We start from the raw sequence: 21,646 nt of genomic DNA, 5'->3' as shown, positions 1-21,646 counted from the left end.
ATCTATTCCTCACCCTCTGTCCATCCATTCCTGCCAGTCTCTGTCCATCTCCTCCTCCCCCTTTTGTCCGTCAATCCCTGACATCCTCTCCCTTTCTGTCTGTCCATGTCTTCCCCCTTCCTTTGTCCATCCCTTCCATCTCTGTCCGTCTCCTCCTGAACTTCACTGACAATCGATCTCCTCATCCCCCTTTCTTTGTCCACCTCTTTGTCCCCATCCTCGTTATCCATTTCTTTCTCCAACCTCTCTGTGCTCAGCCCTGTAGGTATACCTCTGGAAGGCATTCCGATACTACCCACACAAGACACCTCCCATGCAGGGCATCCCTGATGTCACTGGTTACCGACGTACCAACTATTAGATTGCATACATGTTGTATGTAACTGGACTGAGGATTTCTCAATAGGAGACCACAGAATGTAATGTTGGATAGATAGTCATCAACAGACGCAGAAGTAACTTCGGCGTGCCTCGTGGTAGTGTCCTGAGTCCCTTGAAGTTCATGTTTCATATTAATAACCTGGCAGAAAGTACTGAGAGTAACCTCAGACTTTTTCCAGGTGACACTCTTCTCCATGATCAAAAACCCGTCCCCCCAATCCCTCCTCCCCCCCCCAAAAAAAAAGTTAAAAAACGTTCAGCATATAATGATAAGATTTCAAATTGGTGCAAACATTCGTAACTTGGTTTAAATATTCAGAAACGCATTGCATTTTACAAAACGAAAAAATATGCCATGCTATGACTACAATGTCAATCACAACTGTTACCATAACTGGAATCGCCGGCCGGAGTGGCCGAGCAGTTCTACGCGTTACAGTCTGGAACCGCTCGACCGCTACGGTCGCAGGTTCGAATCCTGCCTCGGGCATGGATGTGTGTGATGTCCTTAGGTAGTTAGGTTTAAGTAGTTCTAAGTTCTAGGCGACTGATGGCCTCAGAAGTTAAGTCCCATAGTGCTCAGAGCCGTTTGAACCGTAACTGGAATCAGTCAACTCGTGCAAAATTTGTAGGGATACGAAATGGAATAATCACGAAGGATCAACCACAGGTGAAGCAGATGGTGGACGTCACTTTTTCGGTAAGGTCTTGCGGAAATTTACAAAAGGAACTCTTACAAAATACTTGTGAGGAGAATAAACATATACATAAAGGGGCAGCATGAATGGTGCCAGGTTTGTATGACCCAGACCCTGTAACGTGCGCCGCCGAGATGCTGAAAAACTTAGATTTGCAGACCCTTGATAAGAGATGCTAATTATACTGCGAAAGCAGAACAAAGTTAAGCGAGAAATCAAGGAATATACTACAACTCTCTACGCATCGATTGCGGTCGAACTGCGTAGATTAAAGCATTTACAGCAAACGCAGAGACGTTGAAGCAGTCATTCTTCCCGAACTCGATTCGCAAATAGTTAACGGAGACACTCTTGCGTGTGATACAATGGCAGCTATTTTCTGGCATACAATCACAATGATTTGGAGATTACAGATAAAGACGAAGCTGTAGAACATGGGTAAAGGCCGGCCACTGTGGTCGACCGGTTCTAGGCGCTTCAGTCCGGAACCACGCGGCTGCTACAGTCGCAGGTTCGAATGCTGCCTCGGACATGGATGTGTGTGATGTCCTTAGGTTAGTTAGGTTTAAGTACACTACTCGCCATTAAAATTGCTACACCAAGAAAAAGTGCAGATGATAAACGAGTATTCATTGGCCAAATATATTATACTAGAACTGACATGTGATTACATTTTCACGCAATTTGAGTGCATAGATACTGAGAAATCAGTACCCAGAACAAACACCTCCGGCCGTAATAATGGCCGTGATACGCCTGGGCATTGAGTCAAACAGAGCTTGGCTGGCGTGTACAGGTACAGCTGTCCATGCAGCTTCAACGCAATACCACGGTTCATCAAGAGTAGTGACTGACGTATTCTGACGAGCCAGTTGTTCGGCCATCATTGACCAGACGTTTGCAACTGGTGAGAGATCTGGAGAATGTGCTGGCCAGGGCAGCAGCCGAACATTTTCTGTATCCAGAAAGGCCCGTACAGGACCTGCAACATGCGGTCGTGCATTATCCTGCTGAAATGTAGGGTTTCGAAGGGAGCGAATGAAGGGTAGAGCCACGGGTCATAACACATCTGAAATGTAACGTCCACTGTTTAAAGTGCAGTCAATGCGAACAAGAGATTACCGAGATGTGTAACCAATGGCATCCCATACCATCACGCCGGGTGATACGCCAGTATATCGATGACGAATACTCGCTTCCAATGTGCGTTCACCGCGATGTCACCAAACACGAATGCGACCATCATGATGCTGTAAACAGAACCTGGATTCATCCGAAAAAATGACGTTTTGCCATTCGTGCACCCAGGTTCGTCGTTGAGTACACCATCGCAGGCGCTCCTGTCTGTGATGCAGCATCAAGGGTAACCGCAGCCATGGTCTCCGAGCTGATAGTCCATGCTGCTGCAAACGTTGTCTAACTGTTCGTGGAGATGGTTGTTGTCTTGCAAACGTACCCATATGATGACGCAGGGATCGAGACGTGGCTGCACGATTCGTTACAGCCATGCGGATAAGATGCCTGTCATCTCGACCGCTAGTGATACGAGGCCGTTAGGATCCAGCAGGGCGTTCCGTATTACCCTCCTGAACCCACCGATTCCATATTCGGCTAACAGTCATTTGATCTCGACCAGCGCGAGCAGCAATGTCGCGAGCGATAAACCGCGATCGCGATAGGCTACAGTCCGACCTTTATCAATGTCGGAAACGTGATGGTATGCATTTCTCCTCCTTACACGAGGCATCACAACAACGTTTCACCAGGCTACGCCTGTCAACTGCTTTTTGTGTATGAGAAATCGGTTGGAAACTTTCCTGATGTCAGCACGTTGTGGCTTTCGCCACCGGCGCCAACCGTGTGTGTAGGCTCTGAAAAGCTAATCATTTGCGTATCACAGCATCTTCTCCCCGTCGGTTACATTTCGCGTCTGTAGCACGTCATCTTCGTGGTGTAGAAAATTTTAATGGCCAGTAGTGTAGTTATAAGTCTAGGGGACTAATGACCTCACATGTTAAGTCCCATAACGCTTAGAGCCATTTGAACCACTTGAACATGGCTGTCTTCATTAAAGTAATGCATAGAATGCCTGATTAGATAGAATTTTGACAGCATGAAAAATGCGGTAAGTGAAATAAATACATGATTGTAAAGCAACGGAGTACCAAGCCGCATCACAGCACAAGCAGCCAGCTCGGTCAACTGCGGAAACTTTGAGGGACGAGGCAAAACGAGCGCTAGTATCAGTGCGTTACTAGTAACTGAGGTAACGAGCTCAGTGAAGGGCACTATAGATAAATACGATGGTCACGAGTCCTGTTGCTTTTGCAAGTTGGCTTGTTACGTAAACACTGTCTCTGTACACGACTCATTTCGGAAATTAACTCAGGCCGGAGGCATCGGCTACCAGCGTAGGAGTTGTGGCGTTGGAGAGGCCACAGGTCAAGCATATGATGTCAGAGGTTCGTCCGATAGCGCTACGTACAGGCGGCATTTGACTTTGATGCTGTTTACGCTAATGCCTGCAATTAAAACGCCATAACATTAAGTCGCATCATCTTTATGGAAAAGAAAATGTCAAAATACGATGACGCTAGAGTTGTAATATTAAGATTTGCTGCTGATCGTAGAAGTCGTAAAATTCCACTCAGTCAATATCCTTGGCAGTGGACTGTCTGTGTTTATAAAGCCTTGCGTGCATTTTATAATGGCGACAACCAACGGTGAGAGTGACTCAACGCAGCTTAATCGTTCCACACATAAAGATGTGATCTTACAATTGGTTTTAAGGCGGCTTAATATCTTTCCTATACACTAAACGTAATCTTATTCCCTGTAGATGTAAAATAAACGAAAAAAATTATGTACAGTAACAGTGTTCAGATTAGGCGAAATTCACACTCTGATCAGCCGAAACATAATGCCCAGCTACTTTACAGTGTGATGGTAAACCTTTGGAACGCAATACAGCAGAAATCGAAAAAGAAATTTTTCTCGGAAGGACTGACACAGCGTACAGGAAAGTGAAACCAATCTTCGGTGAAATTAAAAGCAAGGATGGTAATATTAGAAGTGTAACGGGAATTCCACTGCTAATCGAAGAGGAGAGAGCGGATACGTGGAAAGAGTACATTGAAGGCCTCTATGAGGGGGAAGAGTTCACTGATGTGATAGAAGAAGAAACATAGTCGGTGTAAAAGAGATTGTGTGATTAAGTACTACAATCACAATTTAGGAGAGCATTGGAGGACTTAAGATCAAATTAAGCAGAACGGATAGATAACATTCCATCAGAATTCCTAAAATCATTGGTGGAACTGGCATCAAAAAGACTATTGACGTCGGTGTGTAGAATGAATGAGTCCGGCGACACACCATCTGACTTTCGGAAAAATATCCGAAGACTGCAAGAGCCAACAAGTACGAAAATTATCGCACAGTCAGCTTAACAGCACATGCATCCAAGTTATCGACAACAAAAATATACAGAAGAATGCAAAAGAAGTAATAGATGACGATCAGTTTGGTTTTACGAAAGGTAAAGGCAACAGAGAGACAATTCTGACGCGGTTGATAATGGAAGCACCACTAAAGAAAAATTAAGAAACTTCTACCTGGAAAAAGCGTTCGACAATGTATAATGGTGCAAGATGTTCGAAATTCTTAGAAAAATAGGGGTGAGCTATAGGGAGGGACGGGTAATATAGAATATGTACAAGAGCCAAGAGGGAATAATAATAGTGGACGACCTAGAACGAAGTGCTTGGATTAAAAAGGGTGTAAGACAGGGATGTAGTCATTCGCCCCTACTATTCAATTTGTACATCGAAGAAGCAATGATGGAAATAAAAGGAGTGTGATTAATATTCAAGGTAAAAGGATGCCAACGATAGGATTCGCTGATGACATTGCTATCCTGAGTGTGAACAAGAGTTACATGATCTGCTGAATGGAATGAACATTCTAACGAGAACCAGAATATGAACTGAGAGTAAATCGAAGAAAGACAAAAGTAATGAGAAGTAGCAGAAATGAGTACAGCGGGAAACTCAACATGAGGATTGATGGTCACGAAGTAGATGAAGTTAAAGAATTCTGCTACCTACGCAGCAAAATAATCAATGACGGACGGAGAAATAAGGACGGTAAAATGGCCATTCCTGACTAAGGGATATCTACTGGTATCAAACACAGGCCTTAATTTGAGGAAGAAATTTCTGAGACTGTACGTTTGGAGCACAGCATTGTATGGTAGTGAACGACGGACAGTGGGAAAACCGGAATAGAAGAAAATCGAAGCATTTGAGATGTGTTGCTACAGGAGAATGTTGAAAATTAAGTGAACTGAAAAGGTAAGCAATGACGAGGAAATTAATATGTAGAAAATACTGACAAGAAGAAGGGAAAGGATGACAGACATCTGTTAAGACATTGAGGAATGACGTCCATGTTACTAGAGGGAGCTGTAGAGAGCAAAAACTATAGAGGAAGACAGTCTCGAATACATCCTGCAAATAATTGAGGACGCAGGTTGCAAATGCTACTCTGAGGTGAAGAGGATTGCACAGGAGAGGAATTCGTGGTAAGGGTTGTATAAGTCCTTGATACGTCTCCGGAGGCACGTGGCACGGCATCATATGTCTGTTCTCAGCACTCCGTCTTCAGGCCACGAGTGGCCTACCGGGACCATCCGACCGCCGTGTGATCCTCAATGGAGGCTGCAGACAGCAGGGGCGTGGGGTGAGCACACCGCTCTCCCGGCCGTTATGATGGTATTCTTGACCGAAGCCGCTACTATTCGGTCGAGTAGCTCCTCAATTAGCATCACGAAGCTGAGTGCACCCCGAAAAATGGCAACAGCGCATGGCGGCCTGGATGGTCACCCATCCAAGTGCCGACCACGCCCGACAGCGCTAAACTTCGATGATCTCACGGGAACCGATGTAGCCACTGCAGCAAGGCCGTTGGCCTCCATTCTCAGGCCACGCGTAAATTACGTCCCGGTGGTTTGGAGCGCAACTGATTCCTGATAGCGTCCCACATGTGTTTCGTCGGGTTCAGATCAGTCAAATTTGGTGGTCAAGACATCAACACAGGTTCACTATCACGTTCTTCAAGGCTCTGCAGCACATTCTAGCCTTGTGTCACGGAGAGTAATCCTGCTGCAAGATGCTACCTGCGTCGGCGAACGCACCGAGCATGAAGGGATGCGGGTGGTCCCCAATAATGTTCACGTACTACATGTTGCCTTCGATTACTTCCACAGGTCCCTTGGAAGTCATGGTGAATGTCCCCCCTCGAGCTACGTCCTTGGCACTCTGCGTGTGTCGAGCAGCCTTTCGCCTCAATGACGGCGTTTCTGGATACGAAGATCGAGCTAACAAGTATTGATTTGTCCCACATGGCAACACGTATTCATTGATCCAATGGCCTATCCCGATGAACCTCTGCCCTCAGTAACTGTAATGGACGATTTATTAGGTTCAGTTTGGGAAAACTTAGGGGTCGTCTGCTACTGAGTCACATCTTAAACAAAGTGCACTGAACATTGTGCTCCGAAACGCGTGTTGTGACGGAGCAGCTACGTAACTTAGTCCTATGTAAATGTACTCCCTTGATTGTGATTACGAAGGCTTTCCCGGCGTAATAATTGATAATATTCTTCTCGGATGTATAGCCGAATCATAACGTCATCTTGACACAATATTTCCGCGGTCCAACTGGCCGCCATCTTCAGGCGAGAGTGCTGGTACACGACCTCGCTGGAACTGACTTCTCAGCGCAAGCGGCGGCCGTACGGGGGTCCTGCGGACGATGGCGAGAAGAGCTTATGCCATTTCAGATGGAGAAAGCTTGACACAAGAATTGGACCATCTTAAGGCTGTGTTCAAGCAAAATGGCTATACAGATAAACAGATCCGTCGTGCTTTCCAGTTTGGACCTTCGCCTGAATCACCAGAAGATACCTGCAGATCGGTGGCTTTTCTACCTTTCGCTGGTAGCATTTCCTCGAAGATATGAAGAATTCTAAAAAGATATAGTATCAAAAGTAGTTTTCGTCCGCCAGCCAAGATTAGAGCGCTTCTTGGCTCTGTTAAGGATGACTTGGGTTTGAGGACGCCCGGTGTGTACAGGATCCTTTGCCACTGTGGGAAGGCTTATATTGGTCAGACAAACCCGGACCATTCAGGACCGATGTGTTGAGCACCAGCGGCACACACGGTTGCTTCAGCCTGAGAAATCTGCAGTGGCGGAGCACTGTCTCACAGAGGGACATAGAATGCTGTATGGCGAGACACAAATGGTTGCCCCCGCATCTCGCTATTAGGACTGTGTTTTAAAAGAATCCATAGAGATTCGTTTATCTGATAATCTTGTTATAGAGAAAAGGGTTACCTTTTAAGTAAGACATGGAACCCGGTGTTATCAGACATTAAAAAACAACGGTCTGTGTTTCGATCGTCGAACTAATTTTTAATTTTTGGTAGCGATATCTCGATTTCGCCTGTTTCCACCACTGGCAGCGCGGTATGTTTACTTGCGCTAGATATCAGTTACGGCCCCTTCTCGCACACGCGTTGTGAGCCTTCTGCGGTCTATATAGGGGCCGCCGCTTGCGTTGAGAAGTCAGTTCCGGCGAGATCGTGTACCAGCACTCTCACCTGAAGATGGCGGCAAGTTGGACCGCGGAAATACTGTGTCAAGATGACATTATGATCCGGCTGCACACCCGAGAAGAATATTACTCCCTTTATTTTTCGATTCCAGTTTACATTTTAAAACTTCAAGAATGATATTTATAATAATGAAAGCATAAGGGCTTCGCCCCTAATGACACTGAAACAATTCCTGCCACCCATAAGGTAACATGAACTGTTTCTTTTGCTTTGTAGTCCAAAAACAAATGTAGACGAGAGTACTCCGATGACATTGGACAGGCGTACATCAGAACGATCTGTGTAGAAGGCTCTGAGTCACATAGAGCAGGCAGGAGCACAGGTTGAAGTGGCCGGAAGTTTTAGGGAATGCCAAGCGCACGGGAAAGTAAGAAGCTGCTATTAGCTTCTAGAACAAATCCAGCGAAGGAATACCTTTCCGGTAGCAAGAAAGCCCGCGCGAATGATATTTGTTCGGGGAACCCCCCCCCCCCTCCCCCTTAGGGCTTTGATGTGTCATATGGATAGTAATCGGTGTCGAGATAAAATACACTACTGGCAATTAAAATTTCTCACCACGAAGATGACGTGCTACAGACGCGAAATTTAACCGACAGGAAGAAGATGCTGTGATATGCAAATGATTAGCTTTTCAGAGCATTCACACAAGGTTGGCGCCGGTGGCGACACATACAACGTGCTGACATGAGGAAAGTTTCCAACCGATTTCTCATACACAAACAGCAGTTGACCGGCATTGCCTGGTGTAAGGAGAAGAAATGCGTACCATCACGTTTCCGACTTTGATAAAGCTCGGATTGTAGCATATCGCGATTGCGGTCTATCATATCGGGACATTACTGCTCGCGTCGGTCGAGATCCAATGACTGTTAGCAGAATATTGAATCGGTGGGTTCAGGAGGGTAATACGGAACGCCGTGCTAGACCCCAACGGCCTCGTATCACTAGCAGTCGAGATGACAGGCATCTTATCCGCATGGCTGTAACGAATCGTGCAGCCACGTCTCGATCCCTGAGTCAACAGATGGGGACGTTTGCAAGACAACAACCATCTGCACGAACAGTTCGACGACCTTTGCAGCAACATGGACTATCAGATCGGAGACCATGGCTTCCGTTACACATGGCGCTGCATCACAGACAGGTGGGCCTGCGATGGTGTACTCAACGACGAACCTGGGTGCACGAATGGCAAAACGTCATTTTTTCGCATGAATCCAGGTTTCCTTTTACAGCATCAGGATTGTCGCATCCGTGTTTGGCGACATCGCGGTGAACGCACATTGAAGCGTTTATTCGTCAACGCCATACTGGCGTATCACCCGGCGTGATGGTATGGGGTGCCATTGGTTACACGTCTCGGTCACCTCTTGTTCGCATTGACGGCACTTTGAACAGTGGACGTTACATTTCAGATGTGTTACGACCCGTGGCTCTACCCTTCATTCGATCCCTGCGAAACCCTACACTTCAACAGGATAATGCACGACCGCATGTTGCAGGTCCTGTACGGGCCTTTCTGGATACAGGAAATGTTAGACTGCTACCCTGGCCAGCACATTCTCCAGATATCTCACGAATTGAAAACGTCTTGTCAAAGGTGGCCGAACAACTGGCTCGTCAGAATACGTCAGTCACTACTCTTGATGAACTGTGGTCTCGTGTTGAAGCTGCATGGGCAGCTGTACCTGTAGACGCCATCCAAACTCTGTTTGACTGAATGCCCAGGCGTATCAAGGCCGTTATTACGGCCAGAGGTGGTTGTTCTGGTTACTGATTTCTCAGTATCTATGCACCCAAATTGCGTGAAAATGTAATCACATGTCAGTTCTAGTATAATATATTTGTCCAACGAATACCCGTTTATCATCTGCATTTCTTCTTGGTGTAGCAATTTTAATGGCCAGTAGTGTAGTTCCAATTATCCGTTTTGTTAAGAAAAGTATAATTTAATAATTACCTGAAGAACGTAACCGAGGAGAGGGCTTGAGAAAACGATTGCTTTCTTACATTCAGTATTCTTTCATTTAGTTCCTAAATTGAATGAGTACCTGATTACGGAGGTATAGGTACGGTGGAGCGGGTTACGGCTTATGGGTCGGCGCGCTCCTTCCGGAGAGTCGCTACTGGGCAGTCACTGAGGCCACACTCGCATCTACCTGAACGCTCCGCTAAAATTTTCAGTTTATGCGGTCATTAAGCACTTTCAGACATTGCTCCCGTGCCTGGTACAACAGCTGAGTAGCGACAGGTTATTCCGCTACTAATACACACCAGTAAAAGCGTACGCGAGGAAGTGACTTTGACTGTGTGGTACAAAGCTTCTTTAAAGTGTAACTAACTTTAGAACAACGATAGAACTGCGCACTGCAATCGAGAAGCTGTTTCAACGTCACAGGTAAGTGATGTCATGCATGGTTCGACGCTGGTGTGAATTTCCGATATGTGTTCAAAAGTACAACACGTAAGATGGCCGACTAGTAGAGTGCGTATAACAGTATCCCAATATCATTTTTCATGTCTGAATGCGTAGGCGAGCGAGTGCAGTTGTGGTTACATTATTAAAAGACCCGCGCAACAGGCAAAATTAACTATTTACGATTACTCTGAGTGAAACTGGTGTCCAAATTCTATGCGCTTTCAGTATAGACGTATTGTTCTAGAAGTGGTCGACGTATATCAAATTTATCTTATTAGTAAGGCCTGATTTATAGTCAAGAATAATATAAACATTATGCGCGGAAGGGAAGACTTTAACCTGACTCTCTGTCAATCGTGTGCTCTCGGATTCATTAATACACTCCTGGAAATGGAAAAAAGAACACATTGACACCGGTGTGTCAAACCCACCATACTTGCTCCGGACACTGCGAGAGGGCTGTACAAGCAATGATCACACGCACGGCACAGCGGACACACCAGGAACCGCGGTGTTGGCCGTCGAATGGCGCTAGCTGCGCAGCATTTGTGCACCGCCGCCGTCAGTGTCAGCCAGTTTGCCGTGGCATACGGAGCTCCATCGCAGTCTTTAACACTGGTAGCATGCCGCGACAGCGTGGACGTGAACCGTATGTGCAGTTGACGGACTTTGAGCGAGGGCGTATAGTGGGCATGCGGGAGGCCGGGTGGACGTACCGCCGAATTGCTCAACACGTGGGGCGTGAGGTCTCCACAGTACATCGATGTTGTCGCCAGTGGTCGGCGGAAGGTGCACGTGCCCGTCGACCTGGGACCGGACCGCAGCGACGCACGGATGCACGCCAAGACCGTAGGATCCTACGCAGTGCCGTAGGGGACCGCACCGCCACTTCCCAGCAAATTAGGGACACTGTTGCTCCTGGGGTATCGGCGAGGACCATTCGCAACCGCCTCCATGAAGCTGGGCTACGGTCCCGCACACCGTTAGGCCGTCTTCCGCTCACGCCCCAACATCGTGCAGCCCGCCTCCAGTGGCGTCGCGACAGGCGTGAATGGAGGGACGAATGGAGACGTGTCGTCTTCAGCGATGAGAGTCGCTTCTGCCTTGGTGCCAATGATGGTCGTATGCGTGTTTGGCGCCGTGCAGGTGAGCGCCACAATCAGGACTGCATACGACCGAGGCACACAGGGCCAACACCCGGCATCATGGTGTGGGGAGCGATCTCCTACACTGGCCGTACACCACTGGTGATCGTCGAGGGGACATTGAATAATGCACGGTACATCCAAACCGTCATCGAACCCATCGTTCTACCATTCCTAGACCGGCAAGGGAACTTGCTGTTCCAACAGGACAATGCACGTCCGCACGTATCCCGTGCCACCCAACGTGCTCTAGAAGGTGTAAGTCAACTACCCTGGCCAGCAAGATCTCCGGATCTGTCCCTCATTGAGCATGTTTGGGACTGGATGAAGCGTCGTCTCACGCGGTCTGCACGTCCAGCACGAACGCTGGTCCAACTGAGGCGCCAGGTGGAAATGGCATGGCAAGCCGTTCCACAGGACTACATCCAGCATCTCTACGATCGTCTCCATGGGAGAATAGCAGCCTGCATTGCTGCGAAAGGTGGATATACACTGTACTAGTGCCGACATTGTGCATGCTCTGTTGCCTGTGTCTATGTGCCTGTGGTTCTGTCAGTGTGATCATGTGATGTATCTGACCCCAGGAATGTGTCAATAAAGTTTCCCCTTCCTGGGACAATGAATTCACGGTGTTCTTATTTCAATTTCCAGGAGTGTAGATGCCAAGTACTACTGTAGTAGCAACCTATAGCAGATATACTATGTGTCTTTTTAAGGGACAGTTCGCCTCTCAATTACATTTCAATTATCATGGCAGATCCGTTTTCTTGAGTACAACGAATCTTTTCATTTCCAAAATTACTTTATTTATTTGTTTTCTCCCATAAAAGATTACAGTGAGTACGTCGATAGCGGAAATCAGGACTATCTTTGAGGGCAACATATCTTCGTGAAATGTAAAGGTCGTTGTCTGCAGTGCTCGCAACACTGAACAAGTGGCGTGGCCGTTAGCCTGCTGCATGCCCTAACTAGTGTAACTTATTCGGCACCCCTGCTGTCAAGTGACTGACGGCTTTCACCGATACATACACAGTGTGATCAAAAGTATCCCGACACCCCCAAAAACATACGTTTTTCATATTAGCTGCATTGTGCTGCCACCTACTGCCAGCTACTCCATATCAGCGACCTCAGTGGTCATTATATATCGTGAGAGAGCAAAATGAGGCGCTCCGCGGAACTCACGGAGCTCAAACGTGGTCAGGTGATTGGGAGTCACTTGTGTCATACCTCTGTACGCGAGATTTCTACAGTCCTAAACATCCCTAGGTCCACTGTTTCCGACGTGATAGTGAAGTGGGAACGTGAAGGGACACGTTCAGCACAAAAGCGTACAGGCCGACTCGACGGTTGACTGACAGAGACCGCCGAGAGTTGAAGAGTGTCGTAATGAGTAATAGGCAGACATCTATCCAGACCATCACACAGAAATTCTAAAATGCGTCAGGACGCACTCCGAGTACAATGACAATTGAGTAGGAGGTGAGAAAACTTAGATTTCATGGTCGAGTGGCTGCTCATAAGCCGGTAAATGCCAAACGACACCTCACTTTGTATAAGGAGCGTAAACATTGGACGACTGAATAGTGGAAAAAAGTTGTGTGGAGTGACGAATCACGGTACACAATGTGGCGATCCGATGGCCGGGTGTGGGTGTGGCGAATTCCCGGTGAACTTCATCTGCCAGCGTGTGTACTGCCAACAGTACAATTCGGAGGCGGTGGTGTTATGATGTGGTCATATTTTTCATGGGGAGGGGGGGGGGGGGTGAGGGATTTGCACTCCTTGTTGTTTTTCGTGGCACAATCACAGCACAGGCCTACATTGATGTTTTAAGCACCTTCTTGCTTCCCACTGTGGAAGAGCAATTCGGGGATGACAACTGGATCTTTCAACACGTTCGAGCACCTGTGGCGGAGTGGTTACACGACAATAATATCCCTGTAATGGAGTGGCCTGCACAGAGTCCTGACCTGAATCCTATAGAACACGTTTGGCGTGTTTTGGAACGCCGACTTCTTGCCAGGCCTCATCAACCGACATCGATACCTCTCCTCAGTAGAGCACTCCGTGAAGAATGGGCTCCATTCCCCAAGAAACCTTCCAGCACTTGATTGAAAGTATGCCTGTGAGAGTGGGAGCTGTCATCGAGGCTAAGGGTGGGCCAACACCGTATTTAATTACAGAATTACCCATCGATGGCGCCACGAACTTGTAAGTCATTTTCAGCCAGGTGTCCGGATACTTTTGATCACATAGTGCAGTAACAACAATCAAAATTATTTTTAATCGTGTTACCGCTTTTAGATAAGTCACCATGGTAGTCAGCTGGAATAATTCTCACTTACTATGTACCTACATGTTTAGTTTTTTCGTTCATACTACATCAAGAATATTTTAATGATCTCAAGATGGCAGTAGCCGAAACCGGTAATAGTGAAGAGTAAAAGTTTGCGTGATGAAGGCGGACTTGTAAAATAAAGTGCCGAAATATGATCACGGACAGATAAATCTCAGAGTAACAAACACGTCCTCCGAGCCTGCTGACTTCCAGTGTGTCTGCAGCAGCACTGTGTCCTGTTGTCAGGTGTGTCACACATCAGCCTCCTGTCCTGCTTTACAGAAGGAGGAATCCTCCGATCTACAATTTTTGGGATTTGGGGGGAGGGGGGGGGATGAAGGTACTCTAGGTTTTACCATCCTTCAACTGCTCTTTGTAGGTGCTGATAAAAGTAGCTGACTCTCGTTCCCCAGTGGTGGTCCATAACAAATGCTCACACTTGTGTCAGTTGATTTCCCCATTTGCGGGCCGTATCGTCACTAGAATGATCCCCCTTTCTTACCTGCTCCGCTTTCCTACACACTTTCCTCTCGAGCCCATAACGTATCAGGTGGTGGGCGTTCATGTTTTGGCTCACTGGTTTATATGAACTAAATTAAGTGTACTAAATCGAAAAGAATGCGTCGCTGGGATTGAAATCAATGACGATGCAACGACTGAAATGATGTCACTGCTATTTGTTCCAATATGTAAATCCTGACGAATATTCATGAGATTATCATTTAAATAAAATGCATAACCTTCATGCCTGTCCATGTCCCAGATACATATCACCGCAGTACTCACGGAATACATTTGTGGCAATCAAAACGTGGTTTGGCTGAAATGGGACCTGAATAATAATAGTAATAAAACGTGCAGAAGAGAATTGTCCACTGCTCGCAACTAGCGTTCACATCAAAATCTCTTGTATGACGTACAGCGTACTTAAAACCCTGCACCACGCTTATAAGAGCCCAGGGAATGCTTGTATTGTGTCTAGTGCGGCTATTTTGTTTTTGCAGTGGCCAGTTGTAAGAGTAAGCGTCCTGCGACGGATACGTCGTGCTGGTCGCCTCACCAGTATTATATCAGACGGGCGCTGTTGCAGGAAAAAGCAATAACAAATACATATACTAATGGTTGTTTTTTTATTTCAGTGCCCATAAAATGTAACAATGGTGTACACCTCTGAAAATATTTATTGTTAGTTCAAAAATGGCTCTGAGTACTATGGGATTCAACTGCTGAGGTCATTAGTCCCCTAGAACTTAGAACTAGTTAAACCTAACTAACCTAAGGACATCACAAACATCCATGCCCGAGGCAGGATTCGAACCTGCGACCGTAGCGGTCTTGCGGTTCCAGACTGCGCGCCTTTAACCGCATTTTTTTTTTTTTTTTTTTTTTTATGGAAAGTGAGGAGTCTATCACATCGATTTTCTTAGAAATATATATGTTTTTTAAATCTATTCCTAACGCATTTTCTAAATATCATGTACGAGTAAATTTTTTTTCTTTCTAGACACTCATTTCAACATTGTTACACTAACAAATAAGAATTATTTCCACGAATTGCTTTGGCAAAGAAATATACATACACAAGTATTGAGAAACTTCCTGGCAGATTAAAACTGTGTGCCCGACCGAGACTCGAACTCGGGACCTTTGCCTTTCGCGGGCAAGTGCTCTACCAACTTTTTTGTTTTTTTTTTTTTGTTTTTTTTTAATCATAAAATTATATATATATATATATATATATATATATATATATATATATATATATATATATATATATATTACCAGGAAAAGGGTAAATGAAAAAAAGATCTTTATTGGTACAAACTTAAATACAACAGAAATGCCATCCTTCCGGCGAAAATAACACAAGACAATATACTCGTACAAGGCGAGGAATTTTTTTTTTGTTTTTTTTTTTTATTTTATGAACAAGGTGTAGGGAAAAAAAGAATAATAATTCTGATGTAATCTAAGAGGTGTGAAGCAATATACAGTGGAGTGAGGGAAAGACCAGTGTTGTCTGGGGTAGTGCATTGAAGAAAGGCGCGTGTCCATGCGCCTACTCCACTGTGGGTTACAAATGTAGAAAGTAGCGCGGGGAGTCTCACATGTCAGCAGGGGGGGCGGGAGTGCTGTCGGCGTGTGGCACCATCCAACTGAGCGGGGGTGAAGTAAAGATCGCATGTAGGTAGTTGGCGAAGAAGGCGCGGTAGCACGGTCGCTGTTCAACTTCACTGTGGGCGGTTTGTAAGTACTGCCAGAAATCAAGGCGTGATTTGTCGCCACCATTATACATGTAGGTGATCGTCCACCCCTTGACCCATACAATCGCATGATTTTTGGAGGCGGGGAAATAAGAATTCTCAGGATGGATAAAAGTCCGTGGGTCAATCGAGTCCGGCGGAACGCGGAGGTAACAGGCAACAAACTGTCGGGCAAGTTTCCAGACGTCACTGGTGGCAGCACAAGTCAGTTGGTGGACATCGTCATCCACGAGGTGGCAAATGGAACAAAGTGGAGAGTCCTGTAGTCCGATGGCGTGAAGGCGATGGTTTGTGGCGAATTTTTCATTTGCGACTTGGTACCATGTTGCCCGGACGTTGGAGGGAAGAAAAGGCTGGTGGATGTGACGCCAAACCGTTGGCCACTGCGTGGACGGATGTCTCAGTTCGATATTGTTGCTGGATATGGAACGAAGGAGTGGGGTGTAAAAATCTGTAGGTCGAGGAGAACGCGTGGTCGGTAAGTGCGTGTGAGCATAACTGAAGTCGACGATGAAATCAGAAATGTGGGTCAAATGGTGCTTGATGTGTCCGACTGGTACTGGTGGTGTTATGGTCGCGGGCACAAGAATTTCCAGCAAGCTGCGCGTAAGGGAGGTGCCCCCGTGCCACTGCTTGTGCATGGTGGACATGTACAAGGACGCCGCTCGGAGTCGCACATTGACAAGGCCGAGGCCTCCTGCTCGCGGGGGAAGGGTGAGCGTGTCGCAGCGGACCTTAAAGATCGTACCGGCCGTAAGGAAGTATCCGAGGGCAGCCTGGAGGCTGCGTCCAATAGTTGATGGCAGCGGGAGGACCTGTGCGATGTGGACCATTTTGGCTGCCACATGTTGATTGAGGTATTGGACACGTTGTAAAGAATCGAGTCGTCGGAGAAGATTTTGTCGCACCGTCGTGCGGATAGTTTGGAGTGCACGCCGAAAATTGATGGCAGCGGAGCGGCGCACGGTGGAGGTGAAAATGATACCAAGATATCGTAGTTGTTGTACACACGGGAGAGGTGCTAAGTCGTCGTGTGAGAGGCCGCGTCCAATGGGCATCGCCGCGGATTTAGCCACATTCATGTTACTGCCCGCTGCAGTGCCGTACGTTGATATCAAATCAAGTACCGTGTGCGTTTCACTCCGTGAGCGGATCAAGAGGAGGAGGTCGTCCGCATACGCACGACATCGAAAACTGTGCTGTCGCAAAGTGAGACCAGAAAGGTGGCTCGTCAGACTCCCGATGAGTGGCTCCAGGCTTATGGCGTACAGTAGGGTCGAAAGTGGGCAGCCTTGCCGTACGGAACGCCGGATCGCCACTGGTCCCGCCACACGGCCGTTAACCTGAATCAGAGATTCGGCGGTGCCGTACAGGCGCCGGATCACGTCGATAAAGGTTGCTGGAAAACCCATGCGGTTCATCACTGAGAACAGAAAAAGATGCCGCAATTTGTCGAATGCGCTGTCAAAATCAATGGCAACCACTGCTGCGCGGAGTCGGCACGCCGCTGCCAGTGCAATTAAATCGCGACATTCTCCTGTGGCCGTTTGTATATTAACTGAGCCGCCCGGAGTTGTCTGTTCCGGGGATAGAATGCTAGGCAGGATCTTGCGGCATCGCGTTGCCAGTAGGCGTGTAAAAATTTTACAGTCTGCGTTAAGCAGAGTCAGGGGACGGTAATGTGCTGTCGTCACACCTGGTGTCGGTTTGTGGATGGGTATAATAATTCCCGTGACGAAGGACGGCGGTACGGCGTTCCCCATCGTCAGCAGTTCATTAAACATCGTTGTCCACCGTGACGCCATTAGTGTGAAGAAAGCGCGATAAAATTCTATCGGCAATCCGTCGACACCAGGTGACTTATTCAGAGCACCTTTTTTGATTGCATCGTGGATTTCGTCACGCATAATGGGCTCCATCAGCTTGTCCGCTTCGTCGCTGGTGAGGGTGCGAGTTACGTGTGGTAACACAGACTCCTCAGGGTGGTTGTTGGTAGTCTCCTCCTGGTACATTGTGCGGTAGTGGTCGACAAAGGCACTGACGATTTCGGCCTGGCAAGTGACGTGCTGGCCGCGACAGGTGGTGATCTCGGTGATGAGTTGTCGTCGTCGATGTTTCCTATCGGAGGCGATATGATGCATGGTCGGATGTTCGTGTTCCACCGAATCTTGACGTCGGGTTCGCACCATAGCCCCCTGCAGTCTACGGCGTGTCAAAGTTACAATTTGCGCCTTAATTCTGCTGCGTTCCCTCTGGGTGTCGGGGGTGGGCGGTTGGGCGTCCAGGTCGCGGAGAACGGCGTAGAAATAGTCGGTAGTGTGCCGGCGCCACATAGCAACTTCCTTTCCATACTGAATCAAAGTACGTCGAATGGCAGGTTTGGCACATTCTAGCCACCAGGTCAAGGTCGTGCCGTATTTAGGTAAGCGTCGTTCACAGGTGGCCCATGTCTCGGTAACACGTTGAAGACATTCGGGATCATGAAGATGGGAGGTGTTTAGCTTCCACGGTGCACGACTACGCCAGACCATTTGCTTGGGGAAGAGAATGGTGCAGATGTAGGCACAGTGGTCCGAAAAGGCCAGGGGCCAAAGTTCTGCACCTTGGACTGCAGGCGTGAGTTCCCGAGAGACGTAAATTCTATCAAGGCGGCTCGCGGAGTGACTCGTCTGGTAAGTATGTCCAGGCGCGTCGCCGTGCCGAACTTCCCAAGTGTCGCGGAGCAACAGATCTCGGACGACAAGACGCAGTTCTTGACAGGTGTTGTAGTGGGGCACTTGATCTTTAGGGTGCAAGACACAATTAAAATCACCCCCAAGCAAGTAATGGTCGCAGCGTCCAAGAAACAAAGGAGCGATGTCTTCTGAATAGAAGAGTGCCCTGTCGCGTCTGCGGGTGGAGCCTGACGGAGCGTAAATGTTGACGATACGGGTCCCCATGACGGTAACGGCCATGCCTCTGGCAGATAGAAGGTATGTGATATCGGCCACTGGAATGCCTTCTCTGGCGTAGATGGCTACGCCGCGTCCCAGGTGGTCACCAGGAGAAGGATAAGTGTTATATCCCGCGACGTCTGGAAGTGTAGCCAGGTGTACTTCCTGCAGTAGTGCGATATCGACGTCCGACGCCCATATCATCTCTCGCAGCAGTTGAAGTTTCACGGGTGAGCTAATGGTGTTAGTGTTGATCGTCGCTATTCGGTAGGTTTGGAGCCGTACCCCGCCGTGGAGGGGAACTCCACCGGCGGAGGATGAAGAGGGACGAGGCAACGGTGAGTCGTGCCGTACGCCACCCGACGGCGTCATCAGCGGCGTAACGATGCTTCCGTCTGGGGTAACTCTGTCCCCAGCGTGTGGTCCGGGCCCTCATCGACGTCCTCACTCCACACCATTGAAGGCGTTGTCGTTGTGATGGTCGTACGTTCCACTTCGGTCGTAGGGGCAGAGGACGTCTCGGCGACAGTCGCATCTGTGGAGTCCATTGGTTCAGGAGCACCTGAGCGAGCCAGTAGAGTAGGCATCGACGTATCCACAGTCGGCGTCATGTTGTCGTCATGCGTATCGTCGTGTAGGTTTTCCGAGGCCTCGTCGGGTCGGACGGCCTCTGGAGCATCGGGGGGTGGTGATCCGTCTCGTTCCGAGACCGTACGGCGCCTCCTCTTGCGCCTCTTAGGTGAACGTTGTTTGCGGGTTCGCCCCTCCGTGTCGGAAGACGGGAGGGAGTCGCGTCGCTCTGAGAGGAAGGCCGCCGCGGGAACGTCAAATGAAGGGGCGTCCATATGTTCAGGCGGGTGGGTGTCGGAAGTCGTCGCTGTTGGTAGTGGCGCCGGAGTAGCGTCAGGCTTTGAGCGCGACGCGTCGGCCCCAGCGGTATCCGTAGCAGCTGGAAGGGTCACCGGTGCATGGTCCGATGGGCGGCGGCCGGTGGGAGGAGAAGAGAGCGCCGAGGCGTAGGTGATCGGTAAAACCGTCGTCGGAGCCGGAGGTGCCACGGTAGCGGCTGGCAATTGGGTGATTCGTCGCTGGAGACACTCAGATCTGAGGTGGCCTTCTTTGCCGCACCCGGAACAGGTCTTGGGTTGGCCGTCGTATATGACAACCGCGCGGCACCCGCTAATTTGCAGGTAAGATGGCACGTGGCGATGGAGGTCTATGGTGATCTGCCGTACACCGTTAAGAACGGGGTACGTTTGGAATTGCGCCCAGCGTTCGGCAGTGTGGCCATGTATAGTGCCATAGGGGCGGAAAGCCGCGATAACGTCTTCCGCTGGAAGCTCGAACGGGAGTTCGAAAACTCGTATGGTGCGCATTCCTAAGCCGGCATGGTCGACAGTGACTGCTCCGACATTGCCGTCGGCGTGGCAAAAGCGTAATCCTTGGTTGGTGTCACGAAGTATTCTTTCACATACCGCGTCATTGACGACTTTGACGTACACAGTACTGCTCAATATGGACAAATGGATGCCCAAGATGTCAGAAGCTGGGATCTTAGCAACGTCGCGTAGGAAGCGTTCCACTTCCAAGGCCTTTGGTCGTGCGTAGTCGTTGCAGAAGTTGAAACGTAAAGTTGATTTTCGAAAACGGTTGGCCATGATTCTAGTGCACGTAAGCGACACGTAAGTGACGGCGGCTGAAATGTAAACAACAGCGAGCGCGCGCGCTCCGCAGGCGGAAATAACAACACGTCCGTACTACACGGCGGCGAAAGCCGGACTGTTAAATTTTTCACTCGATGGAAGATTTGAACCAAGGACCTCTCGTTCCGCAGCTGCTCATGTTACCACGAGACCACGGCGCTCCTGTAAGGCCACTTCGGCCGGCATTTATTGTTAGTTGCAATGACGCTGTTTTCTCCTGTTGCTGTTAGCGTCTCTGTCCCGCATAGTGAATTTTCTTTCTCGAACAGACACCCATTCGTGGCTCTGGCAGTCACGTCCTTTGCAATAAACTTTTAAAGTGTAAACTCATTACATACATACACGACTTCTATACACGTATCTGAAAAGCCGTCCGCTGTCGAATTATTTCAGTTATATAATGTCAGTTATATTGGGTGTTTAATATTGGACATTTTTAAGCAAACTGCACTTAAAGTTATGTTTTCCAAGGTTGGCAAAATTAACGCCGTATATAGCCACCTGGTGGCGTTCCACATTCAATGTATTTCATATAGTCACTTATGCAATAGGATATAGCCATGTGAACTTATGTCTAGATTCGAGGACTTACTTTCGAAAAATTTCAAAAAGTATGTTTGCATGTAGGGGGCAGTGGAGGGAGGGAAGACAACTTTCAATGTTAAAATGCCCACTTGCAATACGTAATATTCAGTAAATTATTGTAACTCTAAGACAGCTAGGAGATCAATTATGAATCAGAGGAACACAGGAAACTGCTACCAATTTTTGAAACGTTTGTTTATTCCCATGAACTATGTTTTGAGCCTTTTCAGCACCAGCAGATGGGGCACATACTTCCCTAGAGCGAGCTTGAGGTTACTTCTGGATTTGTCAATGACCCTCCATCCAAGATACCATGCTGCCATAAATCCTCAACCCTCACAAGATGAGTGTGCAAGTTGGTATTGTGTTTGTGTTGTTATAATGGAGTACACCGGGAAGTGGAGGCAGAGTACGAAGTCTGATGTTGGCATACAGCCCTCTGCTCTTGAAAACTGAAACAAATCTTATCATCCACCTGTCATGGAGTTTGTAACACAAGA

The 21,646-nt window shown here is 48.0% G+C and overlaps 1 protein-coding gene across 2 annotated transcripts in view; it reads right to left on the bottom strand.

Annotated features, from left to right (window-relative positions):
- Positions 1-21,646, bottom strand: part of LOC126194944 (uncharacterized) — a 420,126-nt gene that overhangs the window by 229,195 nt on the left and 169,285 nt on the right. The gene's annotated exons all lie outside the window — the stretch shown is intronic.

This window comes from Schistocerca nitens, chromosome 7 (assembly GCF_023898315.1).
Source record: "Schistocerca nitens isolate TAMUIC-IGC-003100 chromosome 7, iqSchNite1.1, whole genome shotgun sequence".
Classification (NCBI taxonomy): domain Eukaryota; kingdom Metazoa; phylum Arthropoda; class Insecta; order Orthoptera; family Acrididae; genus Schistocerca; species Schistocerca nitens.
Note: the sequence above shows the minus strand (reverse complement) of the source record. Positions and strands in the feature narration are given on the sequence as shown.